Source organism: Prosopis cineraria, unplaced genomic scaffold, assembly GCF_029017545.1.
Source record: "Prosopis cineraria cultivar Desert tree isolate PC_DT_omini unplaced genomic scaffold, ASM2901754v1 PC8, whole genome shotgun sequence".
NCBI classification, from domain to species: domain Eukaryota; kingdom Viridiplantae; phylum Streptophyta; class Magnoliopsida; order Fabales; family Fabaceae; genus Prosopis; species Prosopis cineraria.
This window is the reverse complement of record NW_026555339.1, coordinates 29071693-29091411: the sequence shown is the minus strand read 5'-3', so window position 1 is coordinate 29091411 and position 19719 is coordinate 29071693.

The following is a 19719-nucleotide window of genomic DNA, read 5'->3' as shown; positions in this document are numbered from 1 at the left end:
ATCTAACTATAGCATCAACTTTCCTATTATAATCCCTGTCAATATGAGCAAAACAAAATTGACCCTCCTTATGAAGGAGAGACTGAGCTTGATTGACAATGTCCTTAAAAGGATAATTAGCATCACATCCTCCAATGATGAAGATGATAGCCTTAGAACAGGCCGAAAAGATCTTAACCTTGGATATGTTAGAATTAGTAACCAACATAATTTATTAACTAAGCTGTAATTTTCTCAAAGAAATTTTTAATCAATTTTGACACAGAAAGCTTATAACTAAATGGATTGTCCATAAGCCCACCATCAAAAAAATAGGCTCTTAAAAATGTCATGATGAAGCAGAAGTCAACATAGGCGCATCACTAAAAAGCACTGTTTAGGTAAAACTCACAAATCCTATCTAAAATACTAGGTAAAAAAAAACAAGGAGAATTACATTCAAGGATTACTCAAAAAAATTATTCACAGATAAGGATTAATAATAAGTCCCATTTGAGGAAAAAAAAACAAATCATGTTCTCATTTTAACAATAATCTATTCTGTGTTGATCTTTATCTACAAATAATTTCTTTGAGTGATCCTTAGATGTAATTCTCCCTAAAAAAAGGATATAGGAGTACACTACATACATCCTACTGCATATTTTTAAAAAGTTTCTTGGCATATTCACCAAAAACATGGTCTCTCCCTAACCAAACAGGGGTGGAGACAAGGGGACCAGTAAGGACCACGGTCTCTCTAACCTTTTAATTTTTTCTTAGTAAAATGTAAAAATTATATATTTTTGGCCTCCCTAGGTTGACACATTGAGACACTAGATAGAATTCTTATTTTAATTCTATATTAGTCTTTTACAAATTCATAGTCCAACTATTTTAATAACTTAAAAATATAGTTGTCATATGATCTATTTATTTTTAACAAAATAATATTACAATTGCTCTAAAAGTATTGATGTTATTTGATTTTTCTTTCATTTTATATTTGATGAAAGAAATTATGATAATTATTACTAACAAATTTTGTCAAGCACTGCAACAAAAATTCTAACATATATTTAATGCTATGTGCTTGATATCTACAATAAAATCACTTATCAAAAAGTTAAGAGATTATGGTTAATATATGTTCTTCTAACCTTTTTTTTGTAATAACCAAGCTATTGAAATTTTATTATATGAATGGTTTTTACTATGATATGCTTAGATATGATTAACAAAAAGAATTTGTGACAATGGAGCATTATTACCATGTTAATATATTTATTTACTATAATTATTAGTTAAAAAAATTAAATAGTAAATTCAATAAGTAAGTAATACAATTTTTTAGGTTAAACAAAACTTTATATCTCAAGGATGTATTTAAATTATTTAGTGCTCGTGGAAAAGATAAAATCTTTGCCAAGTTAATGATAATTTATATTGAGAAGGAATGACTAAAAATTTTATCGTAAACATGATAATTAATTATTTTTATGCCATGTAAAATCAATGAGCAAAACTTAAAAAATGAATGTATATATTTATTTTTATTATAATAAAATTTTCTGGCTTTGCTCCTACAAACCACCACCCACCACCCACCACCATTAAACAAACAAAACACTGGCATAATAAATACTAGGGTAAATGTGCATTTTTATCTTTGGAGTATTCTTTGAAGAGTACCTAGCACCATAAACTATTGGTTAGAGCAATTTTGTCATTAAAATAATTAAAATGAGTCTTGGTTAGCATTTTTTAACTATCAACATTAGGAATTTGATGACAAAGGAAAAAAAAATACTCTGTTTTAATTACTTTAAGGGTAAAATTGTTTCGACCAATAGTTTAGGATGCTAGGTGCTTCTCGGAGAATATTTTAAGACAAAAATGCACCTTTTATCCTAAATACTATACTCTTTTACTATTTTCACAAAAAAGTAAAATTATATTGTGTGTATCTATATTCTAAGCATATAGTGGCCTTCACGTGATCATTATTACTCCCTCCCCCTTTTTTTGCATGTTTGTGGTGTGTTGGGTTGGTGTAGTCATTCTAACTTTCTAAGTCTCACCCTCCCTTTGAATAAAGGATTAAGATGCAAAAATACCCATCCGATAGCTTAAAGTAAGAAAAAGGATAAAAATACCCATAATGTTATTAGAGTTAGTGCAGAAGTGACCAAACTATTAACTTTGTTATAACCATATCACTTCTAGTTGCATAGGAAAGGTGTTTAAAGTGAGGATGCAATAGAAATGGCCCTGAATTAACACATTTCATGTTTGCATGTTGTCTAGGGAAGCTTCTATTAGTCAAATTCACAGTATTTTGCAATGCCTTGATTGGTTTATGCATTGACAATGGAGAAAGTTAATAAAGACAAATATTCTATTTACTACTCTAGCAATGTGTCAAGAGATTGTGGAAATGAGTTGTCAAATTTGTGTGGTTTCAAGGAGGTGATAGACTTGGGAAGATATTAAGGTATTTCTCTAACGTGCAATAGGTCTAAGGGGAAGTGTTATGAGTATATCTTGGACTAGGTGAAGAGGAGGCTATCAGAATGGAAAATAAGTTTTTTGCCAATGGCAGGTAGAGTAACTCTTATTAAACTATCTTGTGTTCACAACCAATTTATCCTATGATGATAACTAAGTTGCCTACTACAATTTATAATGAGTTAGAAAAAATGAAAAGATCCTTTATTTGGGGTCATAAGGTGGAAGAGAGAAAGTTGCATTTAGTGAGGTAGAAAGAGATTTTGAAACCAAGGGAGTTTAAGGATTTAGGAGTGTTAAATATGAAAGTTATGAATGAAACTTGCCTGGACCTTGAGATAAAATAAAACTGGACTATAGGACAGTATTTTGAAGTTCAGATATAATGGTAATAGAGATTTCTCAAATAATGTCAATGTGCAAAATATTGAGTTTGTACTATGGAAAGATTTGGCAAAAGTATGGGAACATCTTAATGGAAATTGGTGGAAAAGAAGTTCATATTTATGAGTGGTTTCTAGTTGCAATGGAATTTCAAAATATGTAATACTGTCTTAGGGCAGATTCTTGAAGCTTACTGTAAATAGTAGGTTGTTGGTGTTGTGAATATTCATGGAGAGTGGAGATAGAGTGAATTAGAGCATGTAATTTTGAGTGGGGTCATGACTAAGGTCAATGCAACAATGAAACCTATTTGTAATGAGGGTGATGATAGATTCTATTGGAGAGGAAGGAAACAAGGTGAATACACAATGAAAAGAAGCTATAAATTAGCCGGAGGGGTTTATTGCACAAAAACGTCGGGACATAGGCTCCCGAAGAGGGAAGCCCAATGAATGTTAGATGCAAAGCCCCACATTAATGAAGGAGAAGTGGGGGTAAAAGAGTGGCATTTTAGGCTTAATTTGGAAGTGGACGTGTATTGAAAGAATTTAAAAATAAAAATCTTTGGTTGGCATATAGGGGGAGATTGCATACCAGTGAATTGTGGATTAGAAGAGGGGGCTTCACTAAATTGTAAATTTTACAATGAGATGGAATTTGTAATGCATGTGTTGAGAGACTGCAGAGGAAAAGTGAGAGAGTTCTGACTATTATTAGTGCCTACAGTATTGCACTAGCTTTTTTATGAAGTTGAGTTGGAAGATTAGATGAGATTGAATCTATCTAGACAAGATAAAAAGGAGACTAGTTTGGAGTGCTAGGTGATTTTTGGTGTGGCTTGTTGGATTTTATGAAAGGAGAGAAACAAATGCTTATTTGGTGAAAGAAAGGTTGAAAGAGATGCATTTGATTTGACAAGTTGCATACTAAAATTCTACTATAACATGGTTGAGGCAAAAAAGGAGGGGGTTGAGGAAGTGATAAGTAGGAAGATTATTGGTGTGATTAGATGGAGACCACCAGTGGAAAATGCATGGTAGTTTCGCACCACTAGTTTTTTAACCAAATGAGATGACCAATTATGCGAATCAACAATTCCTCTTATATTATTGCGACACTATCATTAGTAAAGTAAAACTAACCTATCTTACGACAATCTAAACCCAGCTCATATTCCCTATTGGTGGGTGAACAATCAAACATTTGGTGAATTACACTTCATAATAATAAGAGCTAACTCGAATGATTAAAAAGCAATGTCACTTCTGATGTGATTTTAATAAAATGGTATATTGAGTAAGGTATAATAAAATATTTTAAAAAATCTTACATTTAATAGGGAGTGTTACATTTCCCTTCTGATGTGACTTCATAATATTTAAAGATCATGCTCTCTCCCTCTTCCCTCTCTCTACTATACTCTTGAAGATGGCAGATTTCTCTTTCAATATTTGAACTTATCTACTTTTTCTAGATACAAGAAAAGATAGCTCATACCATTTTTCTCCTTGTAAAAAATTCCCAGATATGATGTTTGATGAAGTAATTAACAACAATGAGAAAGAAAAGTGAAGTCATAACTTCTTTTATAGATATGAAGCCATACCACTAAAATTTTCTAGATGGAAGAGTTACACGCATATCTACTTGCAATAGTAAGAAAAGAGTAGATCACATTTTATATTTTATTTTATTTTTAAATTTTAATATTTTTATACAAATGAAATAGAAATATATAATAAAAATTTCATTTAACTACAAGTTTTATACTTAAAGCAAGTAATTATAAATAAGAATAACAAATATTATGAAATCTAGCATGCCTACTTTTATTTGCCTCTAAGCTAAAACTGTTACAACATTCTGGATTTGCCTTGCATACGCTGTGACTTTTGATACCAACCATGAGTAAGAAAACCTTCAACAGTCAAAAGTGAATAAAAATTAGAATATACTATACTTGTTAGGTTTAGGAAATATATGGTCTTTGATTCAAGAAGATCATTCCAAGATTCATTCTCTTGTTCTGCAAAACTGGTTCACAACTTTTCTTCTGTATCATTTGGCCCCTATCATTGGATAATTTTATAAAGTGATTTAATGTTATCCACTAACTCCATCCCTTTGTCTTCTTAATCATTTTAATATAAACTTTTGATTTCTTTTTCTATCCCTTTGCTAACCATGTTATACATCTATGCATAAATACTTTGTAATTAAGTAACTCTAGAGAAGCATTCATGGGAACATGATTTTAAGTTGATATTATTTTGGGCACAAAAATGCTAATGAAAATACAGCTTCAACAAAATATATCTTATCACTTTCATCATTGTATTGAAGATCTACTCTAATCATCAAATTTGTCAAAGCCCTATTAATGTATATATGCACAAAGGATTTCTAAGAAATGTTGCTAGCCTTAGTGCAAGATATTTGAAAAGTAAAATATAGCTTATTAGTTCAATTTGCTAAATAATTTAATGACATTGGATGGGTTAATAGCGCACAAATCAAGTGAAATAGTATACTAATAAATCACTTTAGAGTAAAGGAACACGTAAAAGCTACATTGATAAGAGCTTTCTTGAAATCAAACTTATGGACTAATAATCCTATAGTAAAATATTTGTTATACAAGTAAAAGTAAAAAATACAGGTATGACATTGACAATGATGCTCTCCTTGGTACTCTCCTTTGTATCGCTTGGTGCAAAGGAGTGTAGAACAGAATCTGATATGGCATTAACGATGAAGGAATGGGATGTGCTTGATCAGAGTACGAAGGTGAGGAAGGAGAATGGAGTTTTCTCTGGCAATGTTTCTTTGAGGCTGCGTAGTGAGGATTAGATGTGAGATGATAGTGTAGAGAATATATGAGGGTTTGAGGGGCAATCTTTATGGGATTTACTAATGGAAAAGGGGAAAGACGGCGGAGATCAGAGTTTTATGGTGGAGGAGGTGGTAGATACAGGGTTTAGTGAAATTTTAAACTCAACGAAAGGGGTTTAGGTGATTAGGGATAATCCTTTGTGCTATAACTTCATAATTGATGAGCAAGAGAAGGAGAGGTTAATGGAGCCATTTGCTCGGACCTTAATGGTGAAAGTAATGGGGAAACCAATAGCAATAGCACTTCTATATAAGAGGATTGTGCATATTTGAGGGAAAAGGGGATAGGTAGGTGTCATGGATATCGGGCATAAATTCTTTCTTGCTGAGTTTTAGAATGAAGAAAACTATATGGAGGCGATCACAAGCGGTCTATGGGTTGTGGTTAACAGCTACCTAAGCGTTATGCAGTGGAAGCTAGATTTTAAACCTGCTAATGTGGTAATTTCTAAGATTGCTATTTAGGTTAGGTCATTAGATCTTTATTTTGAGTATTTTGATAAAATGATGTATAATTTTGGTTTTGAGATTGGGAAAGTTATTGAAGTTGATATTCTAACTGGAAAAAAGAAGAAGGGAAGGTTTGCCAGATTATGTTTTAAGATAGGTTTTACTAATCCCTTATTACCTGAATTTGCTATGGATGGGGTACGTATGCCTATATATTATGAAAGCATAAGTCTATTATGTATGAAATGTGGAAGGTTTGGGCATGTGAAGGAGTAATGTAGTAGAGGACAGAGGGAGGGATAAGGAAGATAGATGAGTGCAAATATAAGTGGTGAGAAGGTGAAGGAGCATGTTGAAGAGAGTCCCTGGAGAGTTTTTCATCATCCAAGGAGAGGAAGAAGACAAAACTAGAGAAATGAGAATGCTATGAATCAGTCTCGTTTCTCTATATTGGAGGTGGAGGAGGTCAATGAGGAGGAGATGGGTAGGAATGGTGAAGTTGAGAAGGGGAAAAGGGTGAACTCGAAGACATGGTGGAAAAAGAAAAAGAATCAAGATAAAAAGAAGGATATTCAAAGAGTTCCATTAGAGAATGTTACCAATAGAAATAGAAAAAGGGAGGTGAATGAAAATTTAGGTAAGGGGAGTGAGAATATTGGTTGAAACAATGTTGAAAATGTTATGATCAAGGGTGGGAAAGAGAACAGTAAGAGGTAGGGGATGAAGTGATGATGACTACTAACAGCTTTAGGAAAGAGGTTGGGAATCAGGTTGTCTTTAAGGGAAGAACTAGTGGTGAAGCAGCAAGGGAAAGGCTGTTGTCGAGGAAAGGCAGTAGTGTTATGGAGAATTGGAGTGATGAAGAGGAAATGGACACTGAGGAAGGAGGTAGGAAATTTATAGATGTAGAGGATGATGGATTAATGGAAAAGGAAATGGTTTGTTAATGCTGTTTCGATCCTTTCATTTGGTTTTATTATGAAAATTTTAACATGGAATTATTATGGGGCTGTGAGTAAACAATTTGCCACTACTTATAGGGATTTATTGAAAATGCAAAAACCAAATCTTGTTGCTTTATTAGAGCCTCATATCAATGGTGGGAGGGCTTTAAATAGGATAAAGAACTTGGGTTTAAAATTTTCAAGGTGTGTTGAGGCTATTAGTTTTTCTAGTGGTATTTGGTTGTGTTGGTCACAAGTGGACATGAAGGTAGATGTCTTGTTGAAGGATGAGCAATTCTTACATGTGAAAATAGGTAATGGAGATGAGTGTTAGTTTCTAGCGATTGTGTATGTGAATCCTTATAGTAAGGTGACAGAACACGTTTGTCATCCACTTTTATTTATCAATTAGGACCATTTTATTAATGATTTATCACCTTTAAATGCACACATTGCATTAAATTTGGAATTTTACCTAAGTTTTTAGGTTTAGTGTACTAGGGGTATTTTGGTCCAAAAATAAACTTCTGAGAAAATGTGTAAAAAAATTGATAAAGTGCATTTTATATCTAGTTTAATGAGTGGTGAAATTATATTTTTGAAATTCATTTTAGTTTGGGAGTAATTAAATAAAAAGTCAATACTTTCTTAAATGTTCTACTTGGATCTTGTTTTCAGTTTGCCTTTATGTGAAAATTTTTATATAATTTTGTACAGCCTAAAACTTGGTTATTTTGATAAATTCTCCCTTCTAATTATGGATTTAATTCTAGACTTTAATTAGATTTTATTATGTCAAATGTTATTTAATTGAATTATGTAATTTATGTAACATAGGTGGCATGTGACTTATGCATCAATTGGGCAAATGAAGTCAAAACTCCATAGGGTCAAGGGCTGATGGCTTAGACATGTAAGGGCTCCTATTTGGTAGCATTCAACTGATGGGAAACAAGATATGCACGTCCATTCAGCCCCAATTGGAAATCCAACACTTATTTCATTCATCTCCTTATTTTCTCTCACTTGTTCATAGTGTTCTTAATTTTCTCTCTTTTATTCTTTATTTTTTAGAACCTAACCTCCATTTTTAGCCACCAAACCTCTACAAAACTTACACCATTCTTCTCCTCTCTTCAATTTCATCCTAACCTTTCCACTTTTACAAGGATTGAAGCTCATTTCCATCATTTAAGAGCTATGGAGTTTGGCCTTCACAAGCAATTACTAGGGTTCTTGAATATGATGAAGATTAGCTAATTTCTTTGGTGGAATCCTAGAGAGATGAAGATGTAGGGTGAGTCTTGAGCTTTAAATTGGCTAAGTTCTTTTCTTTCCTATCCTCTTCTCTTTTTACTAGATGGTTAGAATCCTTAATCTAGGATTTAATTATCTTAGCTTGTAAATTCTAATTCCTCTTTGTTTAGCACATAATCTTGTATTTTTCAATTAGTGAATTACATATGTTAATGTTGCACAATCTTATGATTTTAGTGCTTGAATTGTTGAGCAGCTTGACATAATCTTGTGGTTACTTGATTCCTTGGCATGACCGTGGCACTAGAGGGAGAGGTTTGAGTGAATCACTTGGCTAATTTCTTCACCAATTGGTTAATTAAATTAGGGACTTTAATCTAAGACCTAGGGAAGTTAGCTAATTAGGTTAATTGGCTTAAGATAATTTTCTCAAGTGATGACAGCTTTAGTCAAGAGGAAAGAGAAGCTAAACTTAACCTAATTATGAGAAGATAATTAGTCCAAAATCAACTAATCTCTAGTTTTCCACTCTTGCAAAAAGGGAAGTTCATTTCACTCACTTTAATTAGCATTTTATTTGTTTACACATTAGTTATTGGTTTAGATAATTAGGTAACTAAATTTCTACAACTTTAAGTGATTTATTCCACTAGATAGCTTTTAATTAGACTAAGACTATTCCTTGGGAGATGACCTATGTAACATCCTAAGTTTTTCAATTAGTAATTATCGGTGTTTCTAAGGGTGAATTGGTCAATTAAAATAAATTATTAATTAATGAGGTTTATGGAAAACTAATATAATTTTTGGATCCTTAGACAACCTTAGAAGAGGGCTAAGTTGATGTTCGAGTAGGCCATGACATGGAAGGAAGTTTAAATTTTAGTATGGTTTTCTATGCCATGCGCTGCGATAGGCGTGTCAATGTGCCACAGCGCACGTGCAAAATTAGCACTTATCAGTTCGTGAAAACAAACTGGAAACAGAAGAGAGAAAGAAGGAAAACGAGAGAGCAACGGAAAGGAGCTTATGGTTTGCTAGGGTATGATCCCTAGGCTACGTTGGGAGTATTTAGAGCTTAAATCACCATTGGCTAAGTTCCACATTCCTCTTCTCCCTCTTTTATGTAAAAATCTGGATTGATGGAGCAATGGGAGCTTTAATCTTGGTTTCCTTAAGTTTAGACCGAACCCATTGGTCCATTTAAGGTCTTGGGGAGTTAAATCAAGCATTTAATATTAAGTTTATGAGTTTTATGTTGATTGGAAATTTCGTTGAGGGTTTGGACGAACCCTAGGTATAATATGGAGGTTTTGAGATAATGTGGGGAATTGGGTAATGATTTTGGTGTGTTAGGATGTTTAATAGGATGGTTAGAGTGTTTGAGAATAGTTGGTGTTGTTAGAAAAGGGATTTGAGTGTTATGAATACTTAGAACCTAGTGAATTTAGAGTTATCTATAGTGATAATTGATGATTGTCACTTGATTGTGTAGATTGAGTGTTCCTTGAGCTATATCGTGTGTATAGAATGCATGGAGCTAACATTGAACTATAGTAAACCTTTTGTTTGATAAAGGGTTGAGATAACCATATAGTTTATTGTGTTTATTAACTATTATAACTATGTAGAAGTAAATACAAAGTGATGAATTTATTGTTTAAGAATTTTGTGCATGATTTGATATTGAAAAATAATTTTAGGATGAACATTGATTTGTGAAATGAAATTTGAAAAGTCATTGATTTCAATGGATATGTACATATAATATATATATATATATATATATAATATGAAAGTAAACATTGTGAAAATGTGGACAAGCAGTGATAAGTATGAAAAGCATGATCATAGACTCGAGATGTGTGGCGATGTATGTGTGTGGAGATATGTGAGTGAAAAATCCATATGGCATTATAGGACATTCGGTGCAACATTATATGGGACTGTTACTATGGGACATCCGAGTAGTCTGGCAACTCCCTAGTATCTGTTAAGGTGCGGTTAGGAGTCAATGACGCCTCTATCATAAGTGTGTGAAGAGGGAAAACCATAGTATGTAGGTGGGTTAGATTACCTTTAACCAGGTGTTTCTACCACTGAAGGTGTGCTTGAGTCAATAAGTGATTTATCCAAGAGAGCTTATGATTTCATGTTGGGGAGCATTGGAGGTTTGGTGGTTAGATGATCATGCTAGTGTGTAATTGTGTGGAATTATTGTGAAAAGATGAATCTATCTCATAATTTGATATACATGATATTACCTTCATTTTAATACTTTAACATGGTTATTCGTGGTAATAAGCATTTGATGAACTATATTAGTTACTAAGATGTTTATCTCACCCTATGGTTATATTTTATAAGTGAGGGCTCTGGTAAGGGCAAGGGGAAGGAAGGGGTGTCTAAAGAGTGAAGCGCGTAGTCGTATAGCTTTTTCCCTTTTTCTTTTGGTTTTGCAACAAATATCATCAATATATAATGGTAACTTAGGAACATGACATTATTTTGGGATATCACTTGTATGAATTTGTGATAAGTGTGCGTATCTTGGTCTAAGGTTAATGTTGTGTGTGCCTGACCAAGTTACAATTACAAGTGATTTAATTGAAGTAATTTATGTACTAAAATAACCAAGTTGATATGTGTGTTAAATTTCATATACCCCTTTGTGTTATTGTCAGGTGGGGGTTTGGTGGTCATTTGAGTGTGATTGTTTATTTGTGTGATATGAATGAATTGTCATGTAGTATGTGGTCCATTTGAAGTGGTCAACATGTCTCTAGGGCTAATGGCATTTGGCATTGTGAGTTAGACACCTTTGTGTGTGTGTTGAAATGGAAATGAACCATTTTGGATTCAGGTGTCTATCTTTTAAACGGATGATAGTTTGAGTGTGAGACTATGCCATTAGCTAGAGGGCTCGAAGAGCTTCGTGTAGATACTTGAACCACTCAAATCGGATGTCGGATGGTGAAACAACGTGCTCTGAAAGTTCAGAGAGCTAGGTACGCGTCGCGGCACAAGTGGCCTTCAAGGGACTTGTCCTTGTGCCATTTACCGCAGTAGGCAAGGTTTGTGCTATGGCAGACGGCTAGATTTTTGAAAAAATGGCTTGTTTCAGCTTGTTTTGAAGTGGTTTGATTCCCATACTTCTATATTTGTTCTTAATTGATTTTGAACTGTGGCTCGAGCTCAAACAACAATATTTTAAAAAGGGTTTTTTTAGAATCTCATTATTTTAAACTAATTATCTTTTAAACTCTTAGGTTGTGATAACCTTTACTTGGAATTTTATCTAATCTTAGTTATCACGCCGGCGTGTATGAGTGTTGTCCTAGTAATGTTAAGGCAGACATTACAACCTAAGGTTGACCATATATTGCATTAGGGTTATCTTTAGTTTAATTTTGAGGATAAGCGACTAAATCCTATAATGAGGGGAGGAGGTTTTTGTGGGAAAAGTTAAGTAATGTTGCAGTAAATGTAGGTGGTCCTTGGCTAGTTGGAGGGATTTTAATGAGATTAGAGAAATGAATTAGCAAAAAAGGGGTGTTGAGCTTAATTTACAGAGATGTGCTTATTTTCAAAGCTGGATACAAGGTTGTTGTTTGATAGATTTGGAAGCCCAGGGTCCTCTTTTTACTTGGCAAAGGCCAAAGTGGCAAGGTAGGGAGAGAATTTAGAAGAGATTGGATAGAGGCATGTGTAATAGTACTTGGCAATAAAAGTTTTCGAATGCTATTGTTCGTGTTCTTGCTCGAGTTGAATCAGACCATCATCCCGTGTTATTTGATCTTGATCCTAGTAGTAGGGGTATCAGGGCATACTGTTTAGATTTGAGCCATGTGATTGCTTCATAAGGAGTTTGAAGGGTTACTAGAGGAGGAATAGTATAGAAATGAAGAAGCACATGTTATTGGTGATTTGTTTATGAAGCCTTTAAAATAGTGGAATTATGAAAGTTTTAGAGAAATTAAGAGAAGGAAGAGAAGGTTATATAGCAGGATTGACAGTATCCAAAGAAGACTGGCAGTTAAAAGGAATCCTGTTTTATAGGATTTGAATATGAAGTTCAAAGAGATTCATACAAACGTAGAAAGAGGAAGAGATTTTCTAGTTTTAAAAATCAAGGGGTGAATGGAAAAAAAGTAAAGATAGAAATATGAAGTATTATCATATGAAAACTATGACAAGAAGAAGGAGAAATAAAATTTGTATGTTGAAGGATGAGAATGAGGTTTGAGTGGATGATGATGAACAACTACAAGTTTTGGTGAGGGATGTTTATGTGAGATTGTTTACGGAGGAATGTACAATAAGGAACAAGGTTGAGATGACACATAAGTGGGGTGCTATTGATAGTGAGACTTTGGCTCGATTGCATACTTTTGTCACAGATGTGGATATTAGAAGGGCTGTTTTTAACATTAGTGGTTTTAGAACACCAAGAATTGATGGTTATCCGGCAGTTTTCTATCACAAAAAATGGAAGTAGTAGGGAGTACTGTTTGTAGGCTAGTTAAGGAGGCATGGAGGAATCCAAAGAGGTTGGAGGAGATAAATCAAACTTTTAATTGTGTTAATTCTAAAAGTGGACAAACCTAAAGTGATCGAGCAATTGAGGCCTATCTCTTTACATCGTGTTGTGTATAAGGCCTTATCAAAGGTTCTTGTTGAGAGGTTGAAACCTATGTTGAGAAAAGTAGTTTCTCCTTTTCAAACAAGCTTTGTTCCTGGTGGGTACATCTAAGAGAATATTGTGATTCCTAGGGAGGTTTCTTATTTTATGGCTAAGATGAATAGGCGGAAAGGAATGATGATGATTAAGATTGATTTAGAAAAAGCTTATGATATAATGGATTGAAATTTTTTAAAGAAAGTTTTGACTAAAATTGGTTTATCAAAGGAGGTTATGGAGTTAATATATGCTTGTATTAGCACAACAAAAATGTGTTTGAGTTGGAATGGGTTGAAGATGGAGGAATTTAAACCTTCTAGAGGGGTAAGGCAAGGAGATCTACTATCTCCTTGTCTATTTGTATTGGGTATGATGAAATTATCTCGTCTTATTGTAGATTCTATTGATAGCGGTAGACAGTTACCTTTAAGGATACGTAGAAGGGCTATGGAGATTTCGCACCTTATGTTTGCTTATGATCTTTTATTATTTTGTTAAGCACATGTGGCACAAATAGAGAATGTGTTGGAAACTTTAAGGATTTTTAGTCAGGTTTTTGGATAAAAGTTGAATTCAACCAAAACCAGTGTTATTTCTTAAAGGACATAGATGAACAATTTCGTGATCAAATTTTAAGATTTATGATTTTAAGTAAGAAAATGAGTTGGGGGCATTATTTAGGATCATTTGTGGTACACGATAGAAGGACAAAAGAGAAGTTTCAATGTTTATTTGATAAGGTTCAAAGAAAATTAAGTGGCTAGAAGGCAAAAAGTCTATCTCTTACAGGTAGATTAACTTTAGTTCAATCGGTTACGCAACAAATACCAATTTTTACAATGTTGCGTAAGGATATTCTGATGAATGCTTATAAGGAGATTAAGAAGATGTAGAAGAATTTTATTTAAGGTTCATTGGCAGAAAAAAGGAGGGTACATGTAGTAGGATGGGATAAGTTGTGTAGGCCAAAAGAAGTAAGGGGGTTTCGGTCTAAGAAAAGTGAAACTAATCAATTATGCTTTGCTAGCTAAGGTTAGTTGGGATGTGGTGGCTAATCCTTCGAAACTTTGCTCAAGGGTTTTAAGAGATAAATATGCTAGAAAAGCAAATCTTCTTGTTAAGTGTGACTATAAAAATGGTGATTAATCATTATGGAAGAGATTAAGGGAATTATGGTTGAGAATTGTTGGAAGGTAAATGATGGTAAGAGGGTAAGATTTTGGAAGGATAAATGGTTGAATGATGGCTCTACTTGGCAAATCTGCAGTGGATTTGGGCACTAAAGAAAAAGGGGCAACTATTAATGAAGTTCTATATGATGGAAATTAGGATGTAGGGATGTTGTTGATTTTTTTAGATAGGGATGAGGTTGAAAAGGTTAGAACAATGTTTCTTCCTAGAATAGAGGATGGGGAGGTTGTATTGAGATGGATGGGTAGGAAGAAGGGGGACTTTTTTGGTTGTTGGTATGTATAAGGAGATTGTAGGAAGAGATTTAGGGCAAGATGAGAAGGGTTGAAAGGTAGTGTGGGACTGGAAGGGACCACACAGGGTACAAGTCTTTATTTGGTTAGCTATGGGTGAAAATTTGTTAGCTTCAAGAAAAAAGAATGAGGATGTAGGGTTTGACCCGATTTGCAATAAGTGCCAGAAATTTGAGGAGGAACTTATTCATGTTTTAAGGGATTGTGAGGTAATTAGAGAAGTGTGGTTAAGGCAAGTAAGCTCTAATAGAAGTGATGATTTTTTCAGAATGAATAAAGATGATTTGTTGAAGTGTAATTTGCATAAGAAAGGAGATTGGAGCTTTATTTTTGGTGTTTCAATCTGGTTTATGTGGTTTTGGAGGAATAGGCAGTTATTTGATTGATCATTTTCATCATCTGAAATCTCAATAGTGCCTATCTTGAAATATGTGGATAGGATTAAGATGGCTTATGGAAGAGAAGAATTGGTGACTGGCAGGAAGCTAATGTTTGAAGGGGGATGGTGTAAACCTGAAGAAGGATGGATGAAGCTTAATATTGATGGTGTTGCTAAGGGGCAACCAAGCAAAGGTAGGTGTAGTGGTTTGATTAGGAATAGTGAAGGTGTTTGGTTGGGTAGGTTCATTAATGGCTTAGGTATCTGTTTTGCTTTAGATGGAGAAATGTGGGGTATGTAGCCTAGTAATAAACTTGCTTGGCATCTGAATGTAAGGTTATTATTGAATCTAATTTTATATCTGTAATTAGTTTGCTGTCAAATTTGTTTAATTTAGAGAGTTTGGTTATAGAATTTTATAGGATGCTAGAAGGTTGTGTGATCCTTGTTAGGAGGTGAGGATTGTACATACTTATAGGGAGGGGAATGTTGTGTAGGTTTTTCAACACAGTTGAGTCTAAGTGATTTTGGAGGTTTCTAGTGGATTTAAAGAACTTGTTGTGGAAGAATAGAATGGGTGGTTTGCACCTTGATTACTTATATGAATAAATTGGGCTTAGGCCTCATATTATACTAAAAACAAACTGATAGGTCTCCAAAGAGGCTATGTCACAGCCACTGCATCTAGTGGCAGAGTCACATCACTTGGGAAAAATGACATGTATGGAGTTAAATATTACTCCTTCTGTCCTAAATTATAATACACTTTTAAATAAAATTTTATATATCAATAAACCTCATTAAATACACCTAACAACCTTACCTTTCCAAAATAAAAATATAAACTTTTAAAAATACCCATAATTTAATATATTGAAAAGAGAAAGGATGAAAAATAATTATAGAGAGAGAAAATGTAACATTAAAATTGGCACATTTAATGAAACATTAATTTACTTAAAGTATCTTATATTTTGTGATGGAGAAACTCCTTAAAAAATGTTCTATAATTTGGGATGGAGAGAGTATTATATTTTGTAATTTACACCCTCTCCTTATAATACTTTGCACCCTTTTATTTGAATATTTTAAACTTTAAGCTCATTTCAATCTTATTTTTTAACCTAGATCTATTCAATTTTTTAACTTAAAGCTTAATGAATATTAGATCATAATTTTACTATACCTAAATATCAATATTATTTATTAATCCTTTAAATAATGGAAAAATCTAATTTGACTAAAACTAGACCCACATCGTTCTCATCATGAATATTATTAAAAAAAAGGGCAATAAAGAATGAAGGCTTAAGATTAAACTTGATGACAAAGTGCTTCGAATCATTGCTATTTGACTAGGACCTGTTTTAAAAAAGTTGAGGCATTTTTCTTCCCTATTGCAATTTTTGGATTATTATATGATGGTTTTGAAACCTTCCATATGTATAACAAAAACTAAGAGAAAAAAGAGTACAGGTATCACTAGCATAATATCTACAATTGGATTCAAAAAAAACATAGGCTTCAGATAATTTTGCAAAAAAATTATATAAATTTTGATTAATTCTTATTAAAAAATTAAAATTTAATAAAAAAATCAATTAAATAATTTATTGAATTTTTTTTTTTGAGTAGTTTACCTCCCATTATGTCAAATTCACATTAAAAAATGAAATGTTCTCTCCTATCATTATACCAACTAAAATATTGCATTAAAAAGAAAAACAAATTTGATTATGAGTTGTGAAACAATAAGAATATATGGATAAATGAAAGGGTGAAAGAAAGATAGAAAAGAATACTTGAAAAGTTTCCTTTAAATTGTCAAGTTTTATCCGTATATAATGCCTATAAGAAGGGAATTTTCAAAAAAAAATTGTACTTGCAACTTTTTTATACAATTTTTCATTAAATAGTCATTAAATAGATTGAATAGAAAATAAAAATTTAAATTACCATTCATTGATTATTAGGGGCATCCTAAGAATGCCTAGGTTGAAATATGGCTTGATTTTCCACATTCATAGGTGTACATCTATGTTTTTGCTTTATGAATGTGATATTCTTTTGGGCATTTCTAATAATATTGAGTCTTATTCTTATTTTGGCATCTTTAAAAGAGGTTTATGGAACAACATGGATAATTGTGGGAGAAAGTAATTGAGCATAGGTTGAGATTGGAGACAAGTATTTCTGAGAATCAATTTGGTTTTATGCCAGGTAGATCAACTACAGAGGTGATTTATCTACTAAGGGAATTAATGGAAAAGTATCGTTGTAAAGATAAAGATCTACACATGGTTTTTATTGATTTGGAAAAAGCTTATGACCGTATACCAAGAGAAGTGCTTTGGAAAGCGTTGGAAAAAAAGGGAGTACGGATTGCTTATATTAAAGCCATACAAGATATGTATGAGGGGGTAAAAACTAGTATAAGAATGCCTAGTGGTCAAACAAAGGATTTTCCTATAAAGATTGGACTACATCAGGGATCATCTCTAAGTCCTTATTTGTTCAACTTGATTTTAAATGTTTTGACAGAACATATTCGAGAGGAAATCCCGAAATGTATGCTCTTCGCGGATGATATAGTTCTTATAGCAGAGACAAGAGAAGAGGTTAATTGCAAACTTGAGTTATGGAGGAGGACATTGGAGTCGAAAGATTTTCGTCTGAGTAGAAGTAAGACGGAATATTTATATTGTAAATTTGGTAAAGGACTATTCAAAAATAATTTGGAAGTGAAATTGGGAGATCAAATTATACCTCAAGTGGAAAATTTTAGATATTTGGGAGCCATTATTCAAAATGATGGCGAAATCAGTGGAGATATTTCACATAGAATTCAAGCTGGGTGGTTTAATTGGAGAAAAGCTAAAGGAGTTATTTGTGACCGTAAGGTGCCTAATAAACTTAAAGGAAAGTTTTATCGCACTGCTATCAGACCGGCAATGTTATATAGTAGTGAATGCTGGGCTCTAACGGGACAGCAAGAGCATAAAGTTGGAGTAGCAGAGATGAGAATGTTACGATGGATGTGCGGACATACACGTAAAGATAAAATTCGAAATGAGCACATACGCGAAAAAGTGAGGGTGGCACCTATTGAGGAAAAAATAGTAGAAAATCGGTTGAGATAGTTTGGGCATGTACAAAGAAGACCAAGGGAGGCACCAGTGAGAAGAGTGGAATATATAACTTTGAGTTCGATTAAGAGAGGTAGAGGAAGGCCTAAGAGAACACTCTTGGAAGTTGTTGAACGTGATCTCTTAATTAATAATATTTCTAAAAGTTTGATAAATGATAGAGCACAATGGCGTCTTGCAATCCATGTAGCCGACCCCACCTAGTGGGATAAAGGCTTGTTGTTGTTGTTGTTGTTGTTGTATTAAGAATCACAACAAGTGTGTGCTAGTGATTGTATGGTGGGAAGGTAGAGTAGAAATTTGAATGATAAAATAGAATCATATGATAAGTCATCAAAATGAGCAACCATGTTCAATAAGCTTCCACTTTTGAATGAAAATTCCATGGGATTCCCTGAAACCATGTCTTCATCCATTAGATTCCAAATAGCTTGACCAATCAAAAGTTGCGAATGAACAAGATATTGTGGAATTGTCCATACATAAAATTATAATTATTGATACTAGCCTTTTCCACATAAAAAGGGAATCTTTTGTTATAATAGAAGTAGAAGTAATGTCGATTATTCAAGAGAATTTCAAGTCAGCTTTGTCTATGAATAAGGAGCTATAAATAACGCAACTATGAATCTCAAGTAGAGTTTGATCTTGGCTCAAGATGAACGCTAGCAACATGCTTAATACATGAAAATCGCACAAGAAGTAGCGTTTCTAGTGGCGGACAAGTGAGTAATGCATAAGAACCTGCCCTTGGGAGGGGAACAACGGCTGAAAATGACTGCTAATACCCCGCCCTCTCATAGTGAAATATTGGGAGTTTTTAAAAAAATTTCATACTAGCATTTTTTTTACAATTTTTCATTAAATAATCATTAAATAGATTGAATAGAAAATAAAAATTTAACACGACATGTGCTGTTCCAAATGGAATTGTTTATAATAAAAAAGAATCCTTAGAAAAGGTTTTTCCAATTGAAAGATATCTTTTTCCTGTCTTTCATCGATTTTATACAAATTCTCTCTTTCCTTCAAAAAATGAGAAGCAAAGAGAAAGAATTCAGTTCAAATGTAGGATATTTATCCAAAAGTTTTCGCAACTCAATTATATATGATGAAATCATTAGATATTTGACCTTTTCAAACTCTACTTGTAACTCACTATAAGCTTGAGAAACAACACGAAGATGTGTATGAATGAGATATTCAACAACAACAAGAAGGAAGAGGATTGAATAATTGGAAAAAATTAGATACTAGTTTATAAATTATGACATAAATTGTATTTTCATAAATATGAATATGAGAAAGAATTCAAAGGGATCCCTCTTGTTTTTTAATTGTATTATATTCTTTTGTATTGTTCATTTCTATTCTTCTTATTTTTTTATGTGCAAAACAAAAAGGAACTTAAAAAAATTAAGGGACTATTTTGCTTTTGATAGTTATTTATTTAATTAGTGGATAGGAGCATATTCTGAATCATAATTGTGGAAAGTACTTCCTAATTTTTTCCACCAATATACCCCAAATTTGGTTAATTAGTCATTTTGGTTTGAAGTGAGCTCAAAAGACCAACCTTATTGAGTTTTCATTATTGTTTGCATGGCATAGGTGT